Here is a 16,979-nt window from a genome sequence, read left to right as displayed (position 1 = left end):
GAATAGTTTTTTCTCTTTATGTAAAAAATGCCTTTGGGACTTTGGTACAGATTGCATTGGATCTACAGATAATTTTAGGTAGTAGGGACATTTTAACAATATAAAGTCTTCTGATCTATGAATATGAGATGTCTTTCCATTTGTTTGGGTCTTCTGTAATTTCTTTCATCAATGTTTTATAGTTTTTGGTGTATAAGTCTTTCACCTCCTTAGTTAAGTTTATTCCTAAGAATTTTATTAATTTTGGTGCTATTGTAAATAGGATTGTTTTTCTTATTTCCTTTTCAGATAGTTCATTGTTAGTACATTGAAATGCAGCTGATTTTTGTGTGTGGATTTTATATCCTGCAACTTTACTGAATTCATTTATCAGTTCTAGCAGTCTTTTTGCCAGTGCCATTTTTTTTTATGGAATCTTTAGGGTTTTCTATATATAATATCATGTCATCTGCAAACAAGGACAGCTTTACTTCTTCCTTTTTGTTTTGGATGACTTTTATTTATTTTTCTTATCTAATTGCTCTGGCTAGGACTTCCAGTACTATGTTGATTAGAAGTGGCAAGAGTGGGGATCCTTGCCTTGTTCCTGATCTTTGAGGAAAAGCTTTCAGTTTTTCACCATTGAGTATGATATCAGCAGTGGGATTTTCATATATGGCGTTTAATATGTTGAGGTACTTTCCTCTCCCATACTTTTCAAACATTGACTGGTACATTTCACCAGCTAGTATATTCTCTTCCATGTGTATCATCAGCATTCATCACTGCTAAAAGTTTTGACAACTGTCTGTGCTCCACTTATCACCAGTGATGTGGTCCTCACTGCCAGCTGGGCAGAGAGTAATCTAGCTCCAAAACCTCACTTTTACATTCACTTTTCTGGCCACTCATGGCAATAACTGTCACAGGTGGAGTTTTCCAGGCAGAGTCTCTGAGACAGAGTCTGATAGGCAGTATGTTTATTAGGAATCAACATCTATAGAAGGGAGAGGAAAGAAGTAGATTTAGGCAGAGAGAAAAGTCGAGCTGCGATGCAGACCCAGTAGTCTCAGCCAACCCCACAAGGAGTTCTGCAATAAAATGGCCAGTCACAGTTTTCCTCTGTTGAGCCAAAATGCCTCAGTCAGTCATTAGAGATAGGCCACCCTCAGAAGGATGTGACTTTGGGCAAGTTGGCTTTCTGCAGTTGAAGCAATCACTGAAGGGCTTAACAACAACCAAAGGCTGTCCTCCAACAACATTCCCAACAGCTGAGCCAACAAGTCCTTCCTTGAAGAACTTTTTGAGGGGCACAGCTATGCTACCAGACAGCAGAATTATTCCCACATGTGAAAATGGCTGCCGGTCATGCCTCACCCAGAGAGGGCTTGCCGTGTTCTGCAATATAGATCATTTAGACTTTATTGTTTCCACAGCTCTTCAATATCATTTTAAAATTTAGTCTTAGTTTATCTGATATGTTGTTTGGCCAGGAGCAATGATGTTTCATAACTTGGACAGCCTAATCTGTAGTGAAACTCCTCCAAACTTTGAATTCTTAATTTCAGTTATATATCTTTCAGTTCTGGAATTCCCATTTGATTCTTCTCTGTCACATCCGGTATGTGCTGGAATTCACCAACTTGTCGTTTAATTTCTTGAGCATATTAACCATAACTATTTTAATGTTCTTATCTGATAACCCTACTGTTTGAATTTCCCATCCAAATATTTCTTGGTTTTTTTTTTTCTTTCTTTGCAGTAAAATCGTTTTTTTCTTTTATTCTTCTTTTCTTTCCCTTTATTCCTTCCTTCTTTTTTTTTTTTTTTTTTTTTGGCATGCCAAGTTATTTATTTTTATTTATTTTTTATTTATTTATTTTTTCCCCCAAAGCCCCAGCAGATAGTTGTATGTCACAGCTGCACATCCTCCCAGTTGCTGCATGTGGGACGCGGCCTCAGCATGGCCGGAGAAGCGGTGCATCAGTGCGTGCCTGGGATCCGAACCTGGGCCACCAGCAGCAGAGAGCATGCACTTAACTGCTAAGCCACGGGGCCGGCCCATGCCAAGTTATTTTTGATTGACTATCAGGCATTGTATGTGATATATTGTCAAGATAAATTGAGGATCTCAATGATATCTTCCTCCAAGTAGGATTTACTTTTGCTTTTGATGAGCAGTTAGAGGAAAGAAGATCACCTTAATCCCAATAGAGATTGAGCTCTCTTCATTCAAACTTGTTTTTTGTGAAGGTTGGGCAATTTATGATTCACTCCAGTTTGGAGTATCTATCCTTTTGTGATCCCAACTGAATGCTCAACCTAGATCTCTACCTCCTTTGTGGGTTTATTCTCCAATTTTTATGTCCAAGCCCCATGAGACTTCCAGAAATTCTACTCAGCTTCTCTCTCTGTAAGTCACAGTTTTCTCCTCAACTTTCTAGCCTTGCAGCTGCCTTTTAGTCAGTAAAAGCTCCCGACTGGGAGCTGGAAGTAAAAAATGGTGCCACATGTCAGTCTCAACTTATTCTCTTTTCTAATATATGGGATCTTACCTCCTCAAGTCCTCACTGCCTTGGTAGCTCTCTGATGCTTTCAACTGGTGTGTGTATATGTGTGGTGTGTGTGTGTGTTTGTGTCTGTGTGTGTGTTTAATTCTGTTCAGCTTTTCTACGCATTCCCAGCAGAAGGGTTGGTCTAGTACAAGATGGTTTATCATTATCAAAAGCACGATTCCAAGCTCTTGCTTTACTGAGTTTACATTTTAGTAACTTGTTTTAGAGCAAAAAGAAGTTCTGAAGAATTTCCTTCTGTTCTTTGAGTTACATTTTTATCTATGCTGGTCTCTGTTTGTCTTTTGAATGGAAGAAATCTCACTTCACCTTATTTTTTCTGTGATATGTTTACAGGTTGCTGTTCTATTTCTTTTTCTCTTAATTATGCTTCCTTGGCCCTCCTCTGACACCCTCTTTCCTTTGATATAATCTGAGTGATTTCTTGACTGTTTTTGCATTGTATGGGACTAGCTTGCGTTCTCTTAAAATTACAGTTTGAGGGCTGAGCAGTTCATGTTCTACTCACTTTTTTAAAGCCGGAAGAAGTGGCAAAGTGGTGGGAGAGAGGTTAGAGGAGGCCCAGTGCAGTCTTTGTTCAAATGTTTCAGCTCTTCACTCATTTATTCATTTGACAAATATTTTTTTCATTGTCTACTACATATCAGGCATTAATCTAAGTACTTGGGATCCATTGGTAAACAAAACATACAAAAATCCCTGTATTTATGGCTTATGTTTTAGGTGAGGAGAAGAGCAACAAGCACTGAAACTGATAGATAAGTACATCAGAAGATGATGAGTACTATGGGTACATGACAATGAGTAGGGAAAAGAACATTGGAAGCGCAGGGGAGAGGAGTACTGGCAGTTGCCATTTTAAGTTTGGTCATTAGTGTGAGTCTCTTGAGAAGATGAAATGCGAGCAAAGACTTGAAGGAGGAGCCCCTTGGATATTTGGAGAGAAGGTATTCTAAGTAGTGGGAATGGTCAGACATAAATAGAACTGATCCTTGACAAAGGAGCAAAGACAATACAATGGAGAAGAGATAGTCTCTTCAACAAATGGTGCTGGAACACCTGTACATCCACATGCAACAAAACGAATCTAGACACAAACCTTATACCCTTCACAAAAATTAACTAAAAATGGATCACAGACCTAAGTGTAAAATACAAAACTATAAAATACCTAGAAGATAACATAGGAGAAAACCTAGATGACCTTGGGTATGGAGATAACTTTTTAGATACCACACCAAAGTCGTCATCCATGAAAGAAATAATTGATAAGCCATACTTCATTAAAATTAAAACCTCTGCTCTATGAAAGACAATGTCAAGAGAATGAGAAGACAAACCATGGACTAGAAGAAAGTATTTGTAAAAGACTTATCTGATAAAAGACTGCTATCCAAATTACACAATAATGTCTTAAAATTCGACAATATGAAAAAAGAAAACCCTATTAAAAAATAAGCCAAAGATCTTAACAGACATCTCACCAAAGAAGATATATAGATGACAAATAAGGATATGAAAAGATGCTCCACATCATATGTCATCAGGGAAATGCAAATTAAAACAACAATGAGATACCACTACATGCCTATTAGAATGGCCAAAATTTGGAACACTGACAACACTAGATACTTGCCAGGATATGGAGCAACAGGAACTCATTCATGGCTGGTGGGAATGCAAAATGGTACAGCCATTTTGGAACGCACTTTGTTGGTTTCTTACAAAATTAAACATACTCTTGCCGTATGGTCCAGCAATCACACTCCTTGGTATTTACCCAAAACAATCGAAAACTTATGTCTGCACAAAAACCTGTACACAGTTGTTTATAGCGGCTTTATTCATAATTGCTAAAACTTTGAGGCTAGCAAGATGTCCTTCAGTAGACAAATGGATAAACTCTGGTACATTCAGACAATAGAATATATTCTTTAGTGCTAAAAAGAAATGAGCTATCAAGCTACAAAAAGACACGGAGGAACCCTAAATGCATATTACTAAATGAAAGAAGCCAACCTGAAAAGGCTACATACTGTATGATTCCAACTGTATAACGTTCTGGAAAAGGCAAAACTATGGAGATAGTAAAAAGATCAGTGGTTGCCAGGGGTTGGGGTCAGGAAACTGATGAATAGGCAAAGCACAGAGGATTTTTAGGGCAGTGAAAATATTCTGTATGATACTATAATGATGGATACATGTTATTATACAATGTCCAAACCCAAAGAATGTACAACACCAAGGGCAAACCATATGTAAACCATGGCCTTTGAATGATAACGATGTGTCAATGTAAGTTCATCAATTGAACAAATGTACCACTCTAGTGGGGGATGTTGATAATTGGGGAGGCTATGCAGGTGTAGGGGCAGGCGATATATGGGAAATCTCTGTACCTTCCCCTCAATTTTGCTGTGAACCTAAAACTACTTTAAAAATATTGGGTATAAATTAAAAAATAGACACATAATAGGAAATGTTGGTGAGTATGTGGGGAAATTAGAACCCTCATAAAACTGCTGGTGGCCTTAAAAATGGGGCAGCCACTTTGGAAATAGGCTTGGAGTTTGACCCAGTAATTACACTTCTAGGTACAGGCATACCTCATTTTATTGTGCTTTGCTTTATTATGCTTCGCAGATATTACATTTTTTACAAGATCCTCCACCAGCAAAAAGATTATGACTCGCTGAAGGCTCAGGTAATGGTTATTATTTTTTAGCAATGAAGTATTTTTTAATTAAGGTATGTACATTGTTTTTTTAGACATAATGCTCTTGCACACTTAATAGACTACAGTATAGAGTAAACATAACTTTTAACTGCACTGGGAAACCAAAAAATTTGTATGACTCACCTTATTGTAATATTTGCTTTATTGTGGTGGCCTGGAACCAAACCTGCAATGTCTCTGAGGCATGCTTATATATACCCAAGGGAAATGAGAACACATGTCCAACAAAAACTTGGAGAGAAATGTTCAAAAAAGCATTATTCATAATGGCCTAAAGGTAGAAAGAATCAAAATTTTCATCAACTGATGAATAGATAAATAAAATGTGATATATCAGGGGCCGGCCCGGTGGCGCAAGCGGTTAAGTGCGCGCGCTCCGCTGCGGCGGCCCGGGGTTCGCTGGTTCGGATCCCGGGCGCGCACCGAAGTACTGCTTGGTAAGCCATGCTGTGGCGGCGTCCCATATAAAGTGGAGGAAGATAGGCACCGATGTTAGCCCAGGGCCGTCTTCCTCAGCAAAAAAAGAGGAGGATTGGCGGATGTTAGCTCAGGGCTGATCTCCTCACAAAAAAAAAAAAAAAAAAAAAAAAAAAAATGTGATATATCCATACAAAGGAATATTATTCACCCATAAAAAAAGGAATCAAGTATTAACTTATGCTACAACATGGATTTTCCTTGAAAACATTACTAATTGGGGCCGGCCCCGTGGCTTAGTGGTTGGGTGCATGTGCTCTGCTGCTGGTGGCCCAGGGTTCGGATCCCAGGCACGCACCAAGGCACCGCTTCTCTGGCCATGCTGAGGTCGCATCTCACATACAGCAACTAGAAGGATGTGCAGCTATGACATACAACTATCTACTGGGGCTTTGGGGGAAAAAAATAAATAAATAAAATTATAAAAAAAAAAAAGAAAACATTACTAATTGAAAGGAGCCAGATAGAAAAGACCACACAGTGTATGATTCCATTTATATGAAATGTCCAGAATAGGCACATTTATAGAGACAGAAAGCAGATTAGGGTTGCTTAAGACTGGGCGAGGGGAAGAAGGTGGGAGAACGAAGATAGCTAAAGAGTATAGGGATTCTTTTTGAAGTGATGAAAATATTCTGAAATTGATTGTAGCAATGGTTGTACAACTTTATGAATATACTGAAAACCATTAATTTGTGCACTTTGAATGCATGAATTTTATTTTATGTGAATTATATCTCAATAAAACTGTTACCAAAAACAAGAAAAAGAACATTTACAACATATTTAAAATAGATAACTAAAAATACAAATGGCCCAGAATCCTATAACTCCAGTAAATCCCGATGACATTTTTAAAAATAAAATAATATACGTATGTGATAAAACATTCAAACAATAAAGACACAAAATAGCAAGAAGTTTATTACACTTCTTCTTCTTCCCAGTTGAAGGCCTCAAAAGACACTACTATTAAAGTCAGTTTTAATTTCCTTACAGAAAGTATTTTATACATATACCAGCATATATTTAGTAGATATCTAAACAGCCACATACATATGCATATATACATATATGTATGTATATACATATGTACACATACACACATATGTGTGTATATACATATATATAGATATACACACATATATAATTTCTTTATCCATTTATTCATCAATGGACATTAGATTGTTTCCATATCTTGGCTATTGTGAATAATGCTGCAATAAACATAGGAGTGTGGATATCTCTTTAAGACACTGATTTTGTTTCCTTTGGATATATACCCCAAAGTGGGATTGCTGTATAGTGTGATAGCGGAATTTCCAATTTTTTGAAGAACCTCCCTACCATTTTCCATAATGCCTGTACCAATTATCATTCCCACCAACAGTGCACGAGGGTTCCCTTTTCTCCACATCTTCCCTAGCATTTGTTGTCTTTTGGCTTTTTGGTAATAGCCATCCTGACAGATGCGACGTGTTATCTCATTGTGATCTGCCCTAATAATTAGTGATGAAGAGCACCTTTTCATGTACCTGTTGGCCATTATGTCTTCTTTTGAGAAGAGTCTATTCAGGTCCTTAGCCCTTTTTTTATTTGGCTTATTGGTTTTTGTTCATATAGTGTTTTCCTGATTTCATTGAATTATCTGTGTTCTCTTGTAGTTCTCCCAGCTTTTTTAAAACAATTGCTTTGAATTCTTTGTCAAAGATCTCATAGATTTCCACTTCTCTTGTGTTAGTTACAGGAAATTTATTGTGCTCCTTTGGTGGTGTCATGTTTCCCTGATTTTTCTTGTTCCTTATAGTCTTGCATTGGTGCCTTCACATTTGAAGCCGTCACCCCTTCAGACTTGATCAACTGGTTTCTGTAGCGAAATTCTTCACTTGCGAGGGGGTGTAAGGGTACTGGCTAGCTAGGGTGCACTGTTGTGCCCAATCCAGTGCTGGGTCCAGGGTCATGCGGGGTTGCCAGTTCCTGGTGCACCTCCGGCTCCAAGGGTGTGCAGGGGCGCCCGATACAGGGTGTGCATGCGCGTGGGCGCCGGCGCTGAGGGGGAGGGCCGTGGCGGCACTGGCGCCGGAGGGGCACAGTGGCATGGGCTCTGGGAAACTCCGGCAGCTGTGGTCCACATAGGTGACAACTGCAAGGATCCTCAGTGGCGAAGGCTACGGGGGTCCACAGCAGCGGTGGGGGTTTTGGGGTCCTTGACGGTGAAGGCTGCCGCGGTTCTCCCACTCTCCTTTCTCCCACGCGGGGAACTCGCGTCCACGGGGATTCCTCCTGGTGCTGGGCTTTGCTGGTCCAGGGGATGGAGTGACCCAGGTGAAACGCTTCCTACCCTTTTTTACGTGGCCGTCCTCTTTGTGCTCCACTGGGTTGCTGCAGCTTCTTGATTGTATTCTAGAGCTATTTTAGTCTATGGATAGTTGTTAAATCACTGTTTTTGTGGGAGGATGTGTGCTGGGACCTACTATACCAACACCTTGCTGACAGCGCTCTCTACATATCTCTGTTTTGACTGGCACAAACGATCATACTGTGTACACTGTTCTGCACCTGGCCCTACCCGCTTACTATACTTTAGAGACCTTTCCAGAGAGGTGAGTGCACATCTTTCTCTTCTCCTTTTTTCCCTCCTTTCCGTCTGTTTTGCCTTTCTCCCTCCCTCTCTTCAATTCTTTCTTGCTTTCCACTCAGAAAGAGAAATTTTGGTGTTTTTATCACTCATACTTCCCAGAAAGTGAAGGGAAGAAGTTAAAATAAATGTGTGATTTTTTAAATCAGAAAATTCTGCTATAACAATACCTGAGTATTTTTCTTTAATGTCATTCAATTTTTTTCTGATGACATAAATTATACCTTCTTATTCCAACAAAATGAAGCAATGTGTGAATGTTTAATTAACAGACTTATACACTGCTTACTGTGTGCCAAGCTCTGTTCTAGGTGTTTTAAACGTTGACTCATTTAGTTAAATTCTCATAACAAGTTTGTGAGTTAGCTAGTATAAATCTGTTTTACCAAAGAGGAAACTGAGGCCCAAGGAGATTAAGTAAATTTCACAGTTAAAAGGCAGCAGAGATGGACTTCAGATCCAGCCCTTTGGGCTGCAGAGCCTGTCGTCTTAGCCCCTGTGCTCTAGGGCCCATACCCAGACTCAAAGGACATTGCAGTCGCTTAGAAACGTGGTGTCTTGCAGTGACCACCAGTGACCTTTTGGTGACCATCCTTTCGTGATCTTTTCTGCATATATTTATGATCATACACATGTTTTTATGTAAGTAAACCACACAAATACACAATACACATACACACACATATATATAAAATCAAGGGGCTTTTTCGTCATTAATTTTCACAAAAATGGGATTGTATCATGTATATCCCCTGCATCTTGCATTCCTAGTTTAACAGCTTCATGAAATTCCTCCAAGTCAACTAAGGTGAGTTCTGGCTGATTCTTGAATAACTGCATATTTCTTGCTCAGGTATACCTCAATTTAACCATTCTCCTATTGATGGGTATTCACTTTGTTCCCAGGATTTTTAGTACTACCAAGTATGCTGAAACAAGCGTCTGAGTAACTATGTCTCTTTGTGTTGCTACATTTATACCTAGAGACTGGATTTCCAGGTGTTAGCTTGCTTTTTTTAAAAATAGATTTTGCTAGATTGTTTTCACAAAAAGCTGAAAAAATTCACATGTTAATCAGCAGTGGATGAGCACCCCTTTTTCCTGACAGTAAAACACCAGTAGTAGGTGAAATGCCTTTTTAATTTTTGCCAATATCGTTGTTGAACAGTGATCCTTCATGGCCACTTGACTTTGTTTTCCCCTGACTACTAGGAAACTTAGGGACCTCTAGTTGTTGATCTCTGGAGGCATTTGGAATTGCTCTTCTTGTGACTTGCCTATTTGTAACTTCTGTCTATTTTTCTATTAAGTTGTTTTTTTCTGGCGTGGTTACAATTTGTTATGGTTGTTTGGACGTCATATCCCCTTTAGCTGTTACATCCATTGTAAATGTTTTTCTCAATCCACTGTTTGTATGCTACTTTTATATTTGTTATATTTCACCTTTTAAAATGTCTTAATATTTGTAAAATCAAATATAACTAACTTTTTAATAGCTTGTGAGTTTTCTGCCTCGCCAACCTCCAGCTTGCATATACGGTCTCTTACATTTTCTTCTCGATTTTATTGCTTTATTCTTTATGTTTAAGATTTTACTCCATCTGGAATTTATTTTTGCATGAGAGACAGGAATCATATTTATTCTTTCCCAATGTGTAGCCAATTTTGCCAGTATTATTTATGAAGTAAACCACTGTTCCCTGCTGAAGTAAAAAATATTTTTCCCATATTAAATTCCCACAGACAATGGAATCTATTTTAGGGTACCCTATTCCACACAGTTCCACTTATCATTTTGCCTATTCCGATGCTAATATCATACTACTTTTATTACAAAGGCTTTACCTGTTTTAATATCTTACAAGGTCCTCTTTTTCAAAATTTTCTTGACTATTCTTGAACATGTATTATTTCATATAACTTTAATTTATTTCATCCAAAAAAACCTTCGCACATCAGGTTCTAATTTGGATTGTGCTCAATTTCTATATAATGGGAGCATTCACAGTCTCATGATATGAAATTTTCTCATTTAGGAATGCGGTACAACTTTCTGTTTATCCATGTTTTATTTTATGCCGTTATACAGAACCGACCTTCATATGCCCTCAAATGAAGCCATGAAGTGTAGGCTTGTTAGAACTCCTTCACCTGAGTTAACCCTGCAATAGGAGGAATTCTCCAAGTACGTTTTGTATCTGTCACATGATGTCCCTAATGGTGACTCTCACTGGTCTCATCCTGCACTCTCTTGCCTCTTCTAACACACTTTTATCCATTCTCACCTTTCGTTCTTTCTTTGGGTATGTCTCCCTTTCTGGCCCTTTCTCCTAATCTTTAGAACTCATTCAGATCTCTCCTGGTCCTTGCTGTGCGGTCACCACCCGCCACTCTTTCACAGCTCCCTCTAGTGTGTGCTGAAAGACCCACAGTTGCTCAGACATCCAACACTCCCTGGGGAGTGAATCCGCAGCAGCCCCAGCATTGTCCTGGTGAGCTGCTTCCAATAGTCCCTGACCAAGAGCCACGAGAGGCTTGCGGGGTGGAATGGCTCTGACCGTGCAGACCTCCAGAGGGACCCGTTCACTGGCACATTATTCCTGCTGTTGTTCTCCAATGTTCTCATGGGAAGTTCTTACCTGGATCTCTGGGATCCTGTTTACTGAGCTGCCATAGGACCCTTACAGCTGCTATTCACTGATTCCAGAGCCTTCAACATTTGTCCCCAACTTTTCTGACACTAATGTATTTTCTGAGTATATTTCTGTTTTCACTAACATCTAAAACTATGGCCAAGGATCTATAGATCAAGGATCTAAGGTCACAATCTCTCCGTGCTCCTAGATTCCACCCTACCCCAGTTTTTGAAAATAAAAAAATTCAGTCCCCCAAGGATCCATCAGTCTCATTCTGTAGGCCACTGAGGATTTGGTTTACATCTTCAATGCGTTCAGAAGAATCTTCAGAATGTTAAGATACGGACAGATGACTATACTCATTCAAGAAGTAAGCAGCCTTCAGAGGAGGCAGATTTGCAACTGTGGGCCCCCAGCTCTAAGCCAATAACCATCCCATTAAGAGTCTATTTTAATTTTGGAACTACTGGCAGGTTTCCTCCCACCAGTTCTCATTTGTTCATTTTAGGGAGTACAGTCTGCTTTTTTCCATGTCTAGATTCATTTTCTGTTGAAAAGGTTCATAACCATAACACAACATTAATAATCTCGGGCAGGTTACTCAGCTCCTTTCTGCTCCAGTTTCCTCATCTCTAAGATTAGGATAAAAACAGTATTTCCTTCAAAAAATTGTGTTGAGGATTAAAATAGTTAAAATATATTAAACCCTTCGGAAAGTGCCAGGCTCCTGATCAGTGCATGTAAACATTCGTTACCCTCATCTTGATTGTTGCTGAGTTTCACCCCCTACTCTCTCTTCTCAATGCGGAATTCTTTACTTGGTCAGCCTCCTAAGCCTGGTTTCAAGCTTACCATTGCCAGAATGCCTCTTTTGTGCTCTTTCTGAGATCTCTTAAAGGAATGGGTAGAAAAGAAAGCTCAGTCTGCTTGTAGAACCTTAGGAGATTCTCATGCTCCTCATGAGATCCTTCCTATTCAGGAGAGTAGGCGTTGCAACATTTAAAGCCTATCTCAAAGGAAGAGACTTTCATCCAAAGTTTATATGGATTAAGCTAAGCCCCTGTCCACATTATAATGTCTTCTTCTCAAATACCTCCCTGCCTCTATGTTACCATAATAACCCGTATCCCACAATATAATTTTAGCTTTTAGCAAGAGAGGCTTTTAAGCAAGAGAGAAAGGCAGTGGGAGGATTTTGATGCTTCTCTTCAGGAACTGTTTTCTTCATATTCTTCCCGTGGGCTCCTGGCATCTTACCACGTGGCGCCTACGGTGCTATAGCGATCCAGGTGCGTCAGAGGGTCCAGTACGCCACTGAGCCACAAGTCTCTGGATGTTAGCCATGCAAGATAATACAATCCAGACCTCCAAATAAAGCAAATACCCAAATTACTTAACTCTTACATAGGGAGTAAATTATACCACACTACATGCTCCTCATTATTTTATGATTATACACACGTACTCTAAACAAATATTATTGAGTGCCTGCTCCGTGGGTGTCACCACACTGGGCACTAGTGACATACTGGAGCAATAACTAGGGTGGTTCTGTGAGGGAGGCAGTCAAGAGTCCAGTGGGCGCCCCAGAGATTTACCGAATAATCACTGTAATTAATAAATGCAAACAATCAAATTTAGATAAGGGCTTCAAGGAAAAGGAATATAACATAGAAAGCTGACCTGGGCTTGTGGGACATGGAAGATTTCTCTGAAGAAGAGACATTTGACTTATAAAGAAGGTCTGGAGTTATCTAAGGAAAGAGAAAAAGGAAGAACATTCCAGGCAGCTAGATTGACATGGGCAAAGGTCCTATGTGGGACACAAAATGGCCAGTAAAAGATGCATGAGGCACCCATGAGAAAGAGATCCCTGGCAGAAGACCAGATTTGCGGGGGAAGAGCCGGCGTTTGGTCTTGGACATGAGGTGTCTGAAGTGCCTTTAAGACATACCAACAGATGGCCGGCCCCGTGGCTTGGTGGTTAAGTGCGCACGCTCCGATGCTGGTGGCCCGGGTTCGGATCCCGGGCGCACAGCGAGGCACCACTTCTCCGTCCATCCTGAGGCTGAGTCCCACATACAGCAACTAGAAGGATGTGCAGCTGTGACATACAACTATCTACTGGGGCTTTGGGGGGAAAAAATAAATAAAATCTTAAAAAAAAAAAAAAAGAATGCAATTGTTTAAAAAAAAAAAAAAAAAGACATACCAAGAGATGATATTAAATGGGTGGTTGGATATATGCATCTGGAGCTCCTAGGAAACGTCTGAGCCTAAGATATAACCGGATATAAATAGCTTAGAGATAGCAGTTAAAACTAATGATCCTGGTGGGGTTGCTTAGAAAGAAAGCATATATTGAAAAAAAGACCTAGGCCTTGACAAGCTTTCAATCTAATGCGTGAGTAGCAGGTGAGTCCACAAACTAGACTAAGAAGAGGCAGGCAGAGAGGCAGGAGGGAAACCAGAGGGTATGGCAGCACTGAAGGCAAGGGGAAGGAGCACTGCAAGAAATTGGAAATGGTTAGTAATGTTCAAGAACACTGCTGAATTGTGCAGTAAGACAGGTCTGAACATGTCCACTGATTGAGGACAGGGAGGTCATTGTGGACCTTATCAGAGCTGGTTCAGAGGAGTGATTGGGGACCAGGACATCCAGCCTGGAATAGGTAGAGGAGACACTGGGAATTAAGAAAGTGGAGACAGAAAATACAGACATCTCTTTCAAGAAGTCTGGTTGTGAAAGAAAAGAGTGATATATGGTGGTGGAGTAAAAAATGATCTGAGATTGAGAGAAGGTTTGTTTTTGTTGTCCTTTTTTAGTTGTGAAAAATTCATATATACAAAACAGCATCTGTATTGTGTGTGTGCGTGCGCGTGTGTGTATACTGTTTAAAGAATAAAATAAAAAATACCCGTGGACCCACAACCACCTTCAGGAAAAGAACGTTACCAAAATTTTAGGAGTCCCTATGGTCCATCCCCAATCACATCCTGATGAAGGGAGGTTATTTTTAAGAGAGAAGAGACTTGAGCACAGTTAAATGGTGTTGAGAAGGGTCTAGTTGGGAAGGATTGGTTGAATATGCCAAGAGAAAAGGGATATTTGATAGAAAGGCATGATTGTGATGGCAGGAACAAATAGGGTCCAAGGCACAGGAGAAGGTGTGGGCCATATGCAGGGGGAGGGACAGCTCTGATGATGGCTATGGTTGTGGTAGGTTATGTAGGTTTGGTATCAGGAAGTTGAAGGAGTTCCTCTCACATGGCTTCACAATTCTCAGTAACATAGAAATGGTCTCATCTGCTGGAAACCAAAAGACTTCAAAGAAGGATGGGGTATGATTTTCAGTAGTCATTGTTGGGAGCTGGAGAGTGAGTTGATCAGAGCAATGGAATAGTCCTGCTGGTCAGTGTTGCGAGAGTATTTGAGGCTAGTGATCATGTATTTTAAATGATATCAACTTGCTCTGTTGTTTGTGTTTCTCCATGAGTATTTGGCCATTTTAATGTAGGTGCAAAACAACCCAGAATCTTATAGGGTCACAGTTTTGCTAGACATATGAAGAAAATACAGAGGAGCAAGGTATTAGAGTATAGTAGTAAGAGCTTAGAAAGGAATTTACACTATTATAGAAGGGAGATGGACAAGGGGGAGTCCTAGGACCAGAAGGTCCAATGAGGGAGCACGGTGGTTGGCCAGGGAGTATGATGCTTGAATGAGTGATTTTAGAAATAAGGCAATTTTGGATGATGACATGGTCCAAGCTGCAGTTGGGAAGGATCACTTATCCTCCATTCTTGTCATTTCCTTTTATATGGAGTGGCTGTCTTTGTCTTTCATTCATTTCTACTTTGGATGAGTTGGGAAGGAGAAGTTAAACATGAGTACCCAGCTCCTTCTCCCTTATCTCCTTTGCCGCACCAGGAAGTGCACATTCTGATCTGCTTCTCTGACTTCCTTAAGAGGAAATTTGTCCTTATTCAGCTGGGTAGATGCACCTAATTCTAGGGCCCACTATCAGGAACCTTAATCTTGGCTGCACAGCACAATCTCTAATCTAGCCATTATCCATAATAAAGATAAGAAATTCATTTCCATCTGCCTTACTCCTCTCTATATTATAATTGGTATAGAACTTAATTAGAAGAGAGGAGTGGGACTATTTATTGCCCTCTTCAATCCAACACCATGACTTTGGGAAATGGTAGCTTGAGAGGAGTGGAGGAGAAGGTCATTAGAGATGAAGTGAGCAAAGAACTGAGAAACTGATATATTAGATGGGTTGTCCCAATAACATGATGTTGAAGTCACCCAGGATGCAGCACTTGGAACAAAGCTGAAGATTATCAACAGGCTTCAAAATCTTTAATAAATGGGGAGGATTGAGTATGAGGAACTAGATGAGTGGCTGACAAGTCGAGTGTCGTAAATCTAATGGTGTGAGCCTCCAAGGATCCGAGTTTTGTTTTGTTTATTTTGCAAGATGGTGGTGTCTAATGTTTGGAAATGGCGTGAGAGCAAAGAAGAAACCAGCTCTGTGGTCCATAAATGGATCAAGAGCAAAGTCCAGTGAAGCATTATAGAGATGATGGCATAGTGACAGATTAATATTCATCCTTGTTTTGAAGGACAAAAGGAGGGATTCTAGGCAGGGTTCACTTAGACTAAACAGTTTCTTTGAGCAGTCATAAGTTTAGCTCCTTCAGTCTAGAATGAGAAGATGAAAGGACTCATTCCCAGCCACTGCACTCTCTGCTCATATGGACTGGGGTGGTGACCAAGCCAAAAGTTTACAGTCTGTGCATTCACTCAGAGCGGGCCCCAGAGGTTTTAGGCCCAATGTCTGTGACCCGTGGGTGGTCCCACAGTCTAGGGAGGTGAGCCCTGTGGCTGAAAACTCACGAAGCAGGCCGTGTCCACCCCCACCTTGGCCTTCCCCCACTGCAGCTGTTCTCACCTAAGTACCCCCACACACCAGCTAGAAGGGAACATCTCCAGATGGCTCTATCTTTAAGAAATTGAAAGACATCTAAGAAGGCTATTAACCATCAGAACAGTTGCTTTTTGATGGGTCTTCAGGAAGGCTATGCTACCCAATAGGACAGGTTTTCTATCATAAGGGTTTCAAAACAAAGTTATAAAGGGAGCTGAGGGGGCCAGCCCGGTGGCGCAAGCGATTAAGTGTGCGCACTCTGCTGCGGCAGCCCGGGGTTCGCCGGTTCAGATCCCGGACGTGCACTGGCGCACCGCTTGGCAAGCCATGCTGTGGCGGCATCCCATATAAAGTGGAGGAAGATGGGCACGGATGTTAGCCCAGGGCCAGTCTTCCTCACACACACACAAAAATAAAGTAAAAAACTAAAACAGCCTTTAAAGGGAGCTGAGGAAGGCGGGCCAATTGTAAGTTTAGTATCTTCTACCTTTTAAACAGGGAGTGAGGATGGTGCCAGGTGTGTGACAAAGCAGATGTATGAAAGAAATAAGATGAAATTATTTTCCTAATACACCTCATTTCCCTTATGAGTCCACATTCCTTCTCAGCGGCATATAACTGGATATTGACCTTGTTTCTTCCAGCTAATCTAGTCACTCCTGTTTTAAAACTTCTTCTCATTCAGGTAAATGTTCCGTTGAAGTGAAATGTTACTTCAGTCAAAGCTCATAGCTCTCTCTTCCATACTTTTCCCATCCTAATTCTTCCACTCACCTCCTGCTAATTCTACTTCTGTTCCACAGGCTTGGTGCTCCCACCTCCGGGCAGCATCGGGGAGCAGAATTGTCTGTTTCCATGGGTGGCGCCCTTGGTGGAGATGTGAGGGAGCCACATATGTCTTCATTTCCATCACGTTTGCTTGGCCCTCGTGCCCAACTGCAGCTGCTCTCAGCCCATCACCCTGTGTGTACCCAACGTTGGCTCTTTCTTGTGGCTGTT

Source organism: Diceros bicornis, chromosome 3, assembly GCF_020826845.1.
Source record: "Diceros bicornis minor isolate mBicDic1 chromosome 3, mDicBic1.mat.cur, whole genome shotgun sequence".
Lineage (NCBI taxonomy): Eukaryota > Metazoa > Chordata > Mammalia > Perissodactyla > Rhinocerotidae > Diceros > Diceros bicornis.
The sequence above is the reverse complement of the archived record's forward strand: the minus strand, read 5'-3'. Positions refer to the sequence as shown.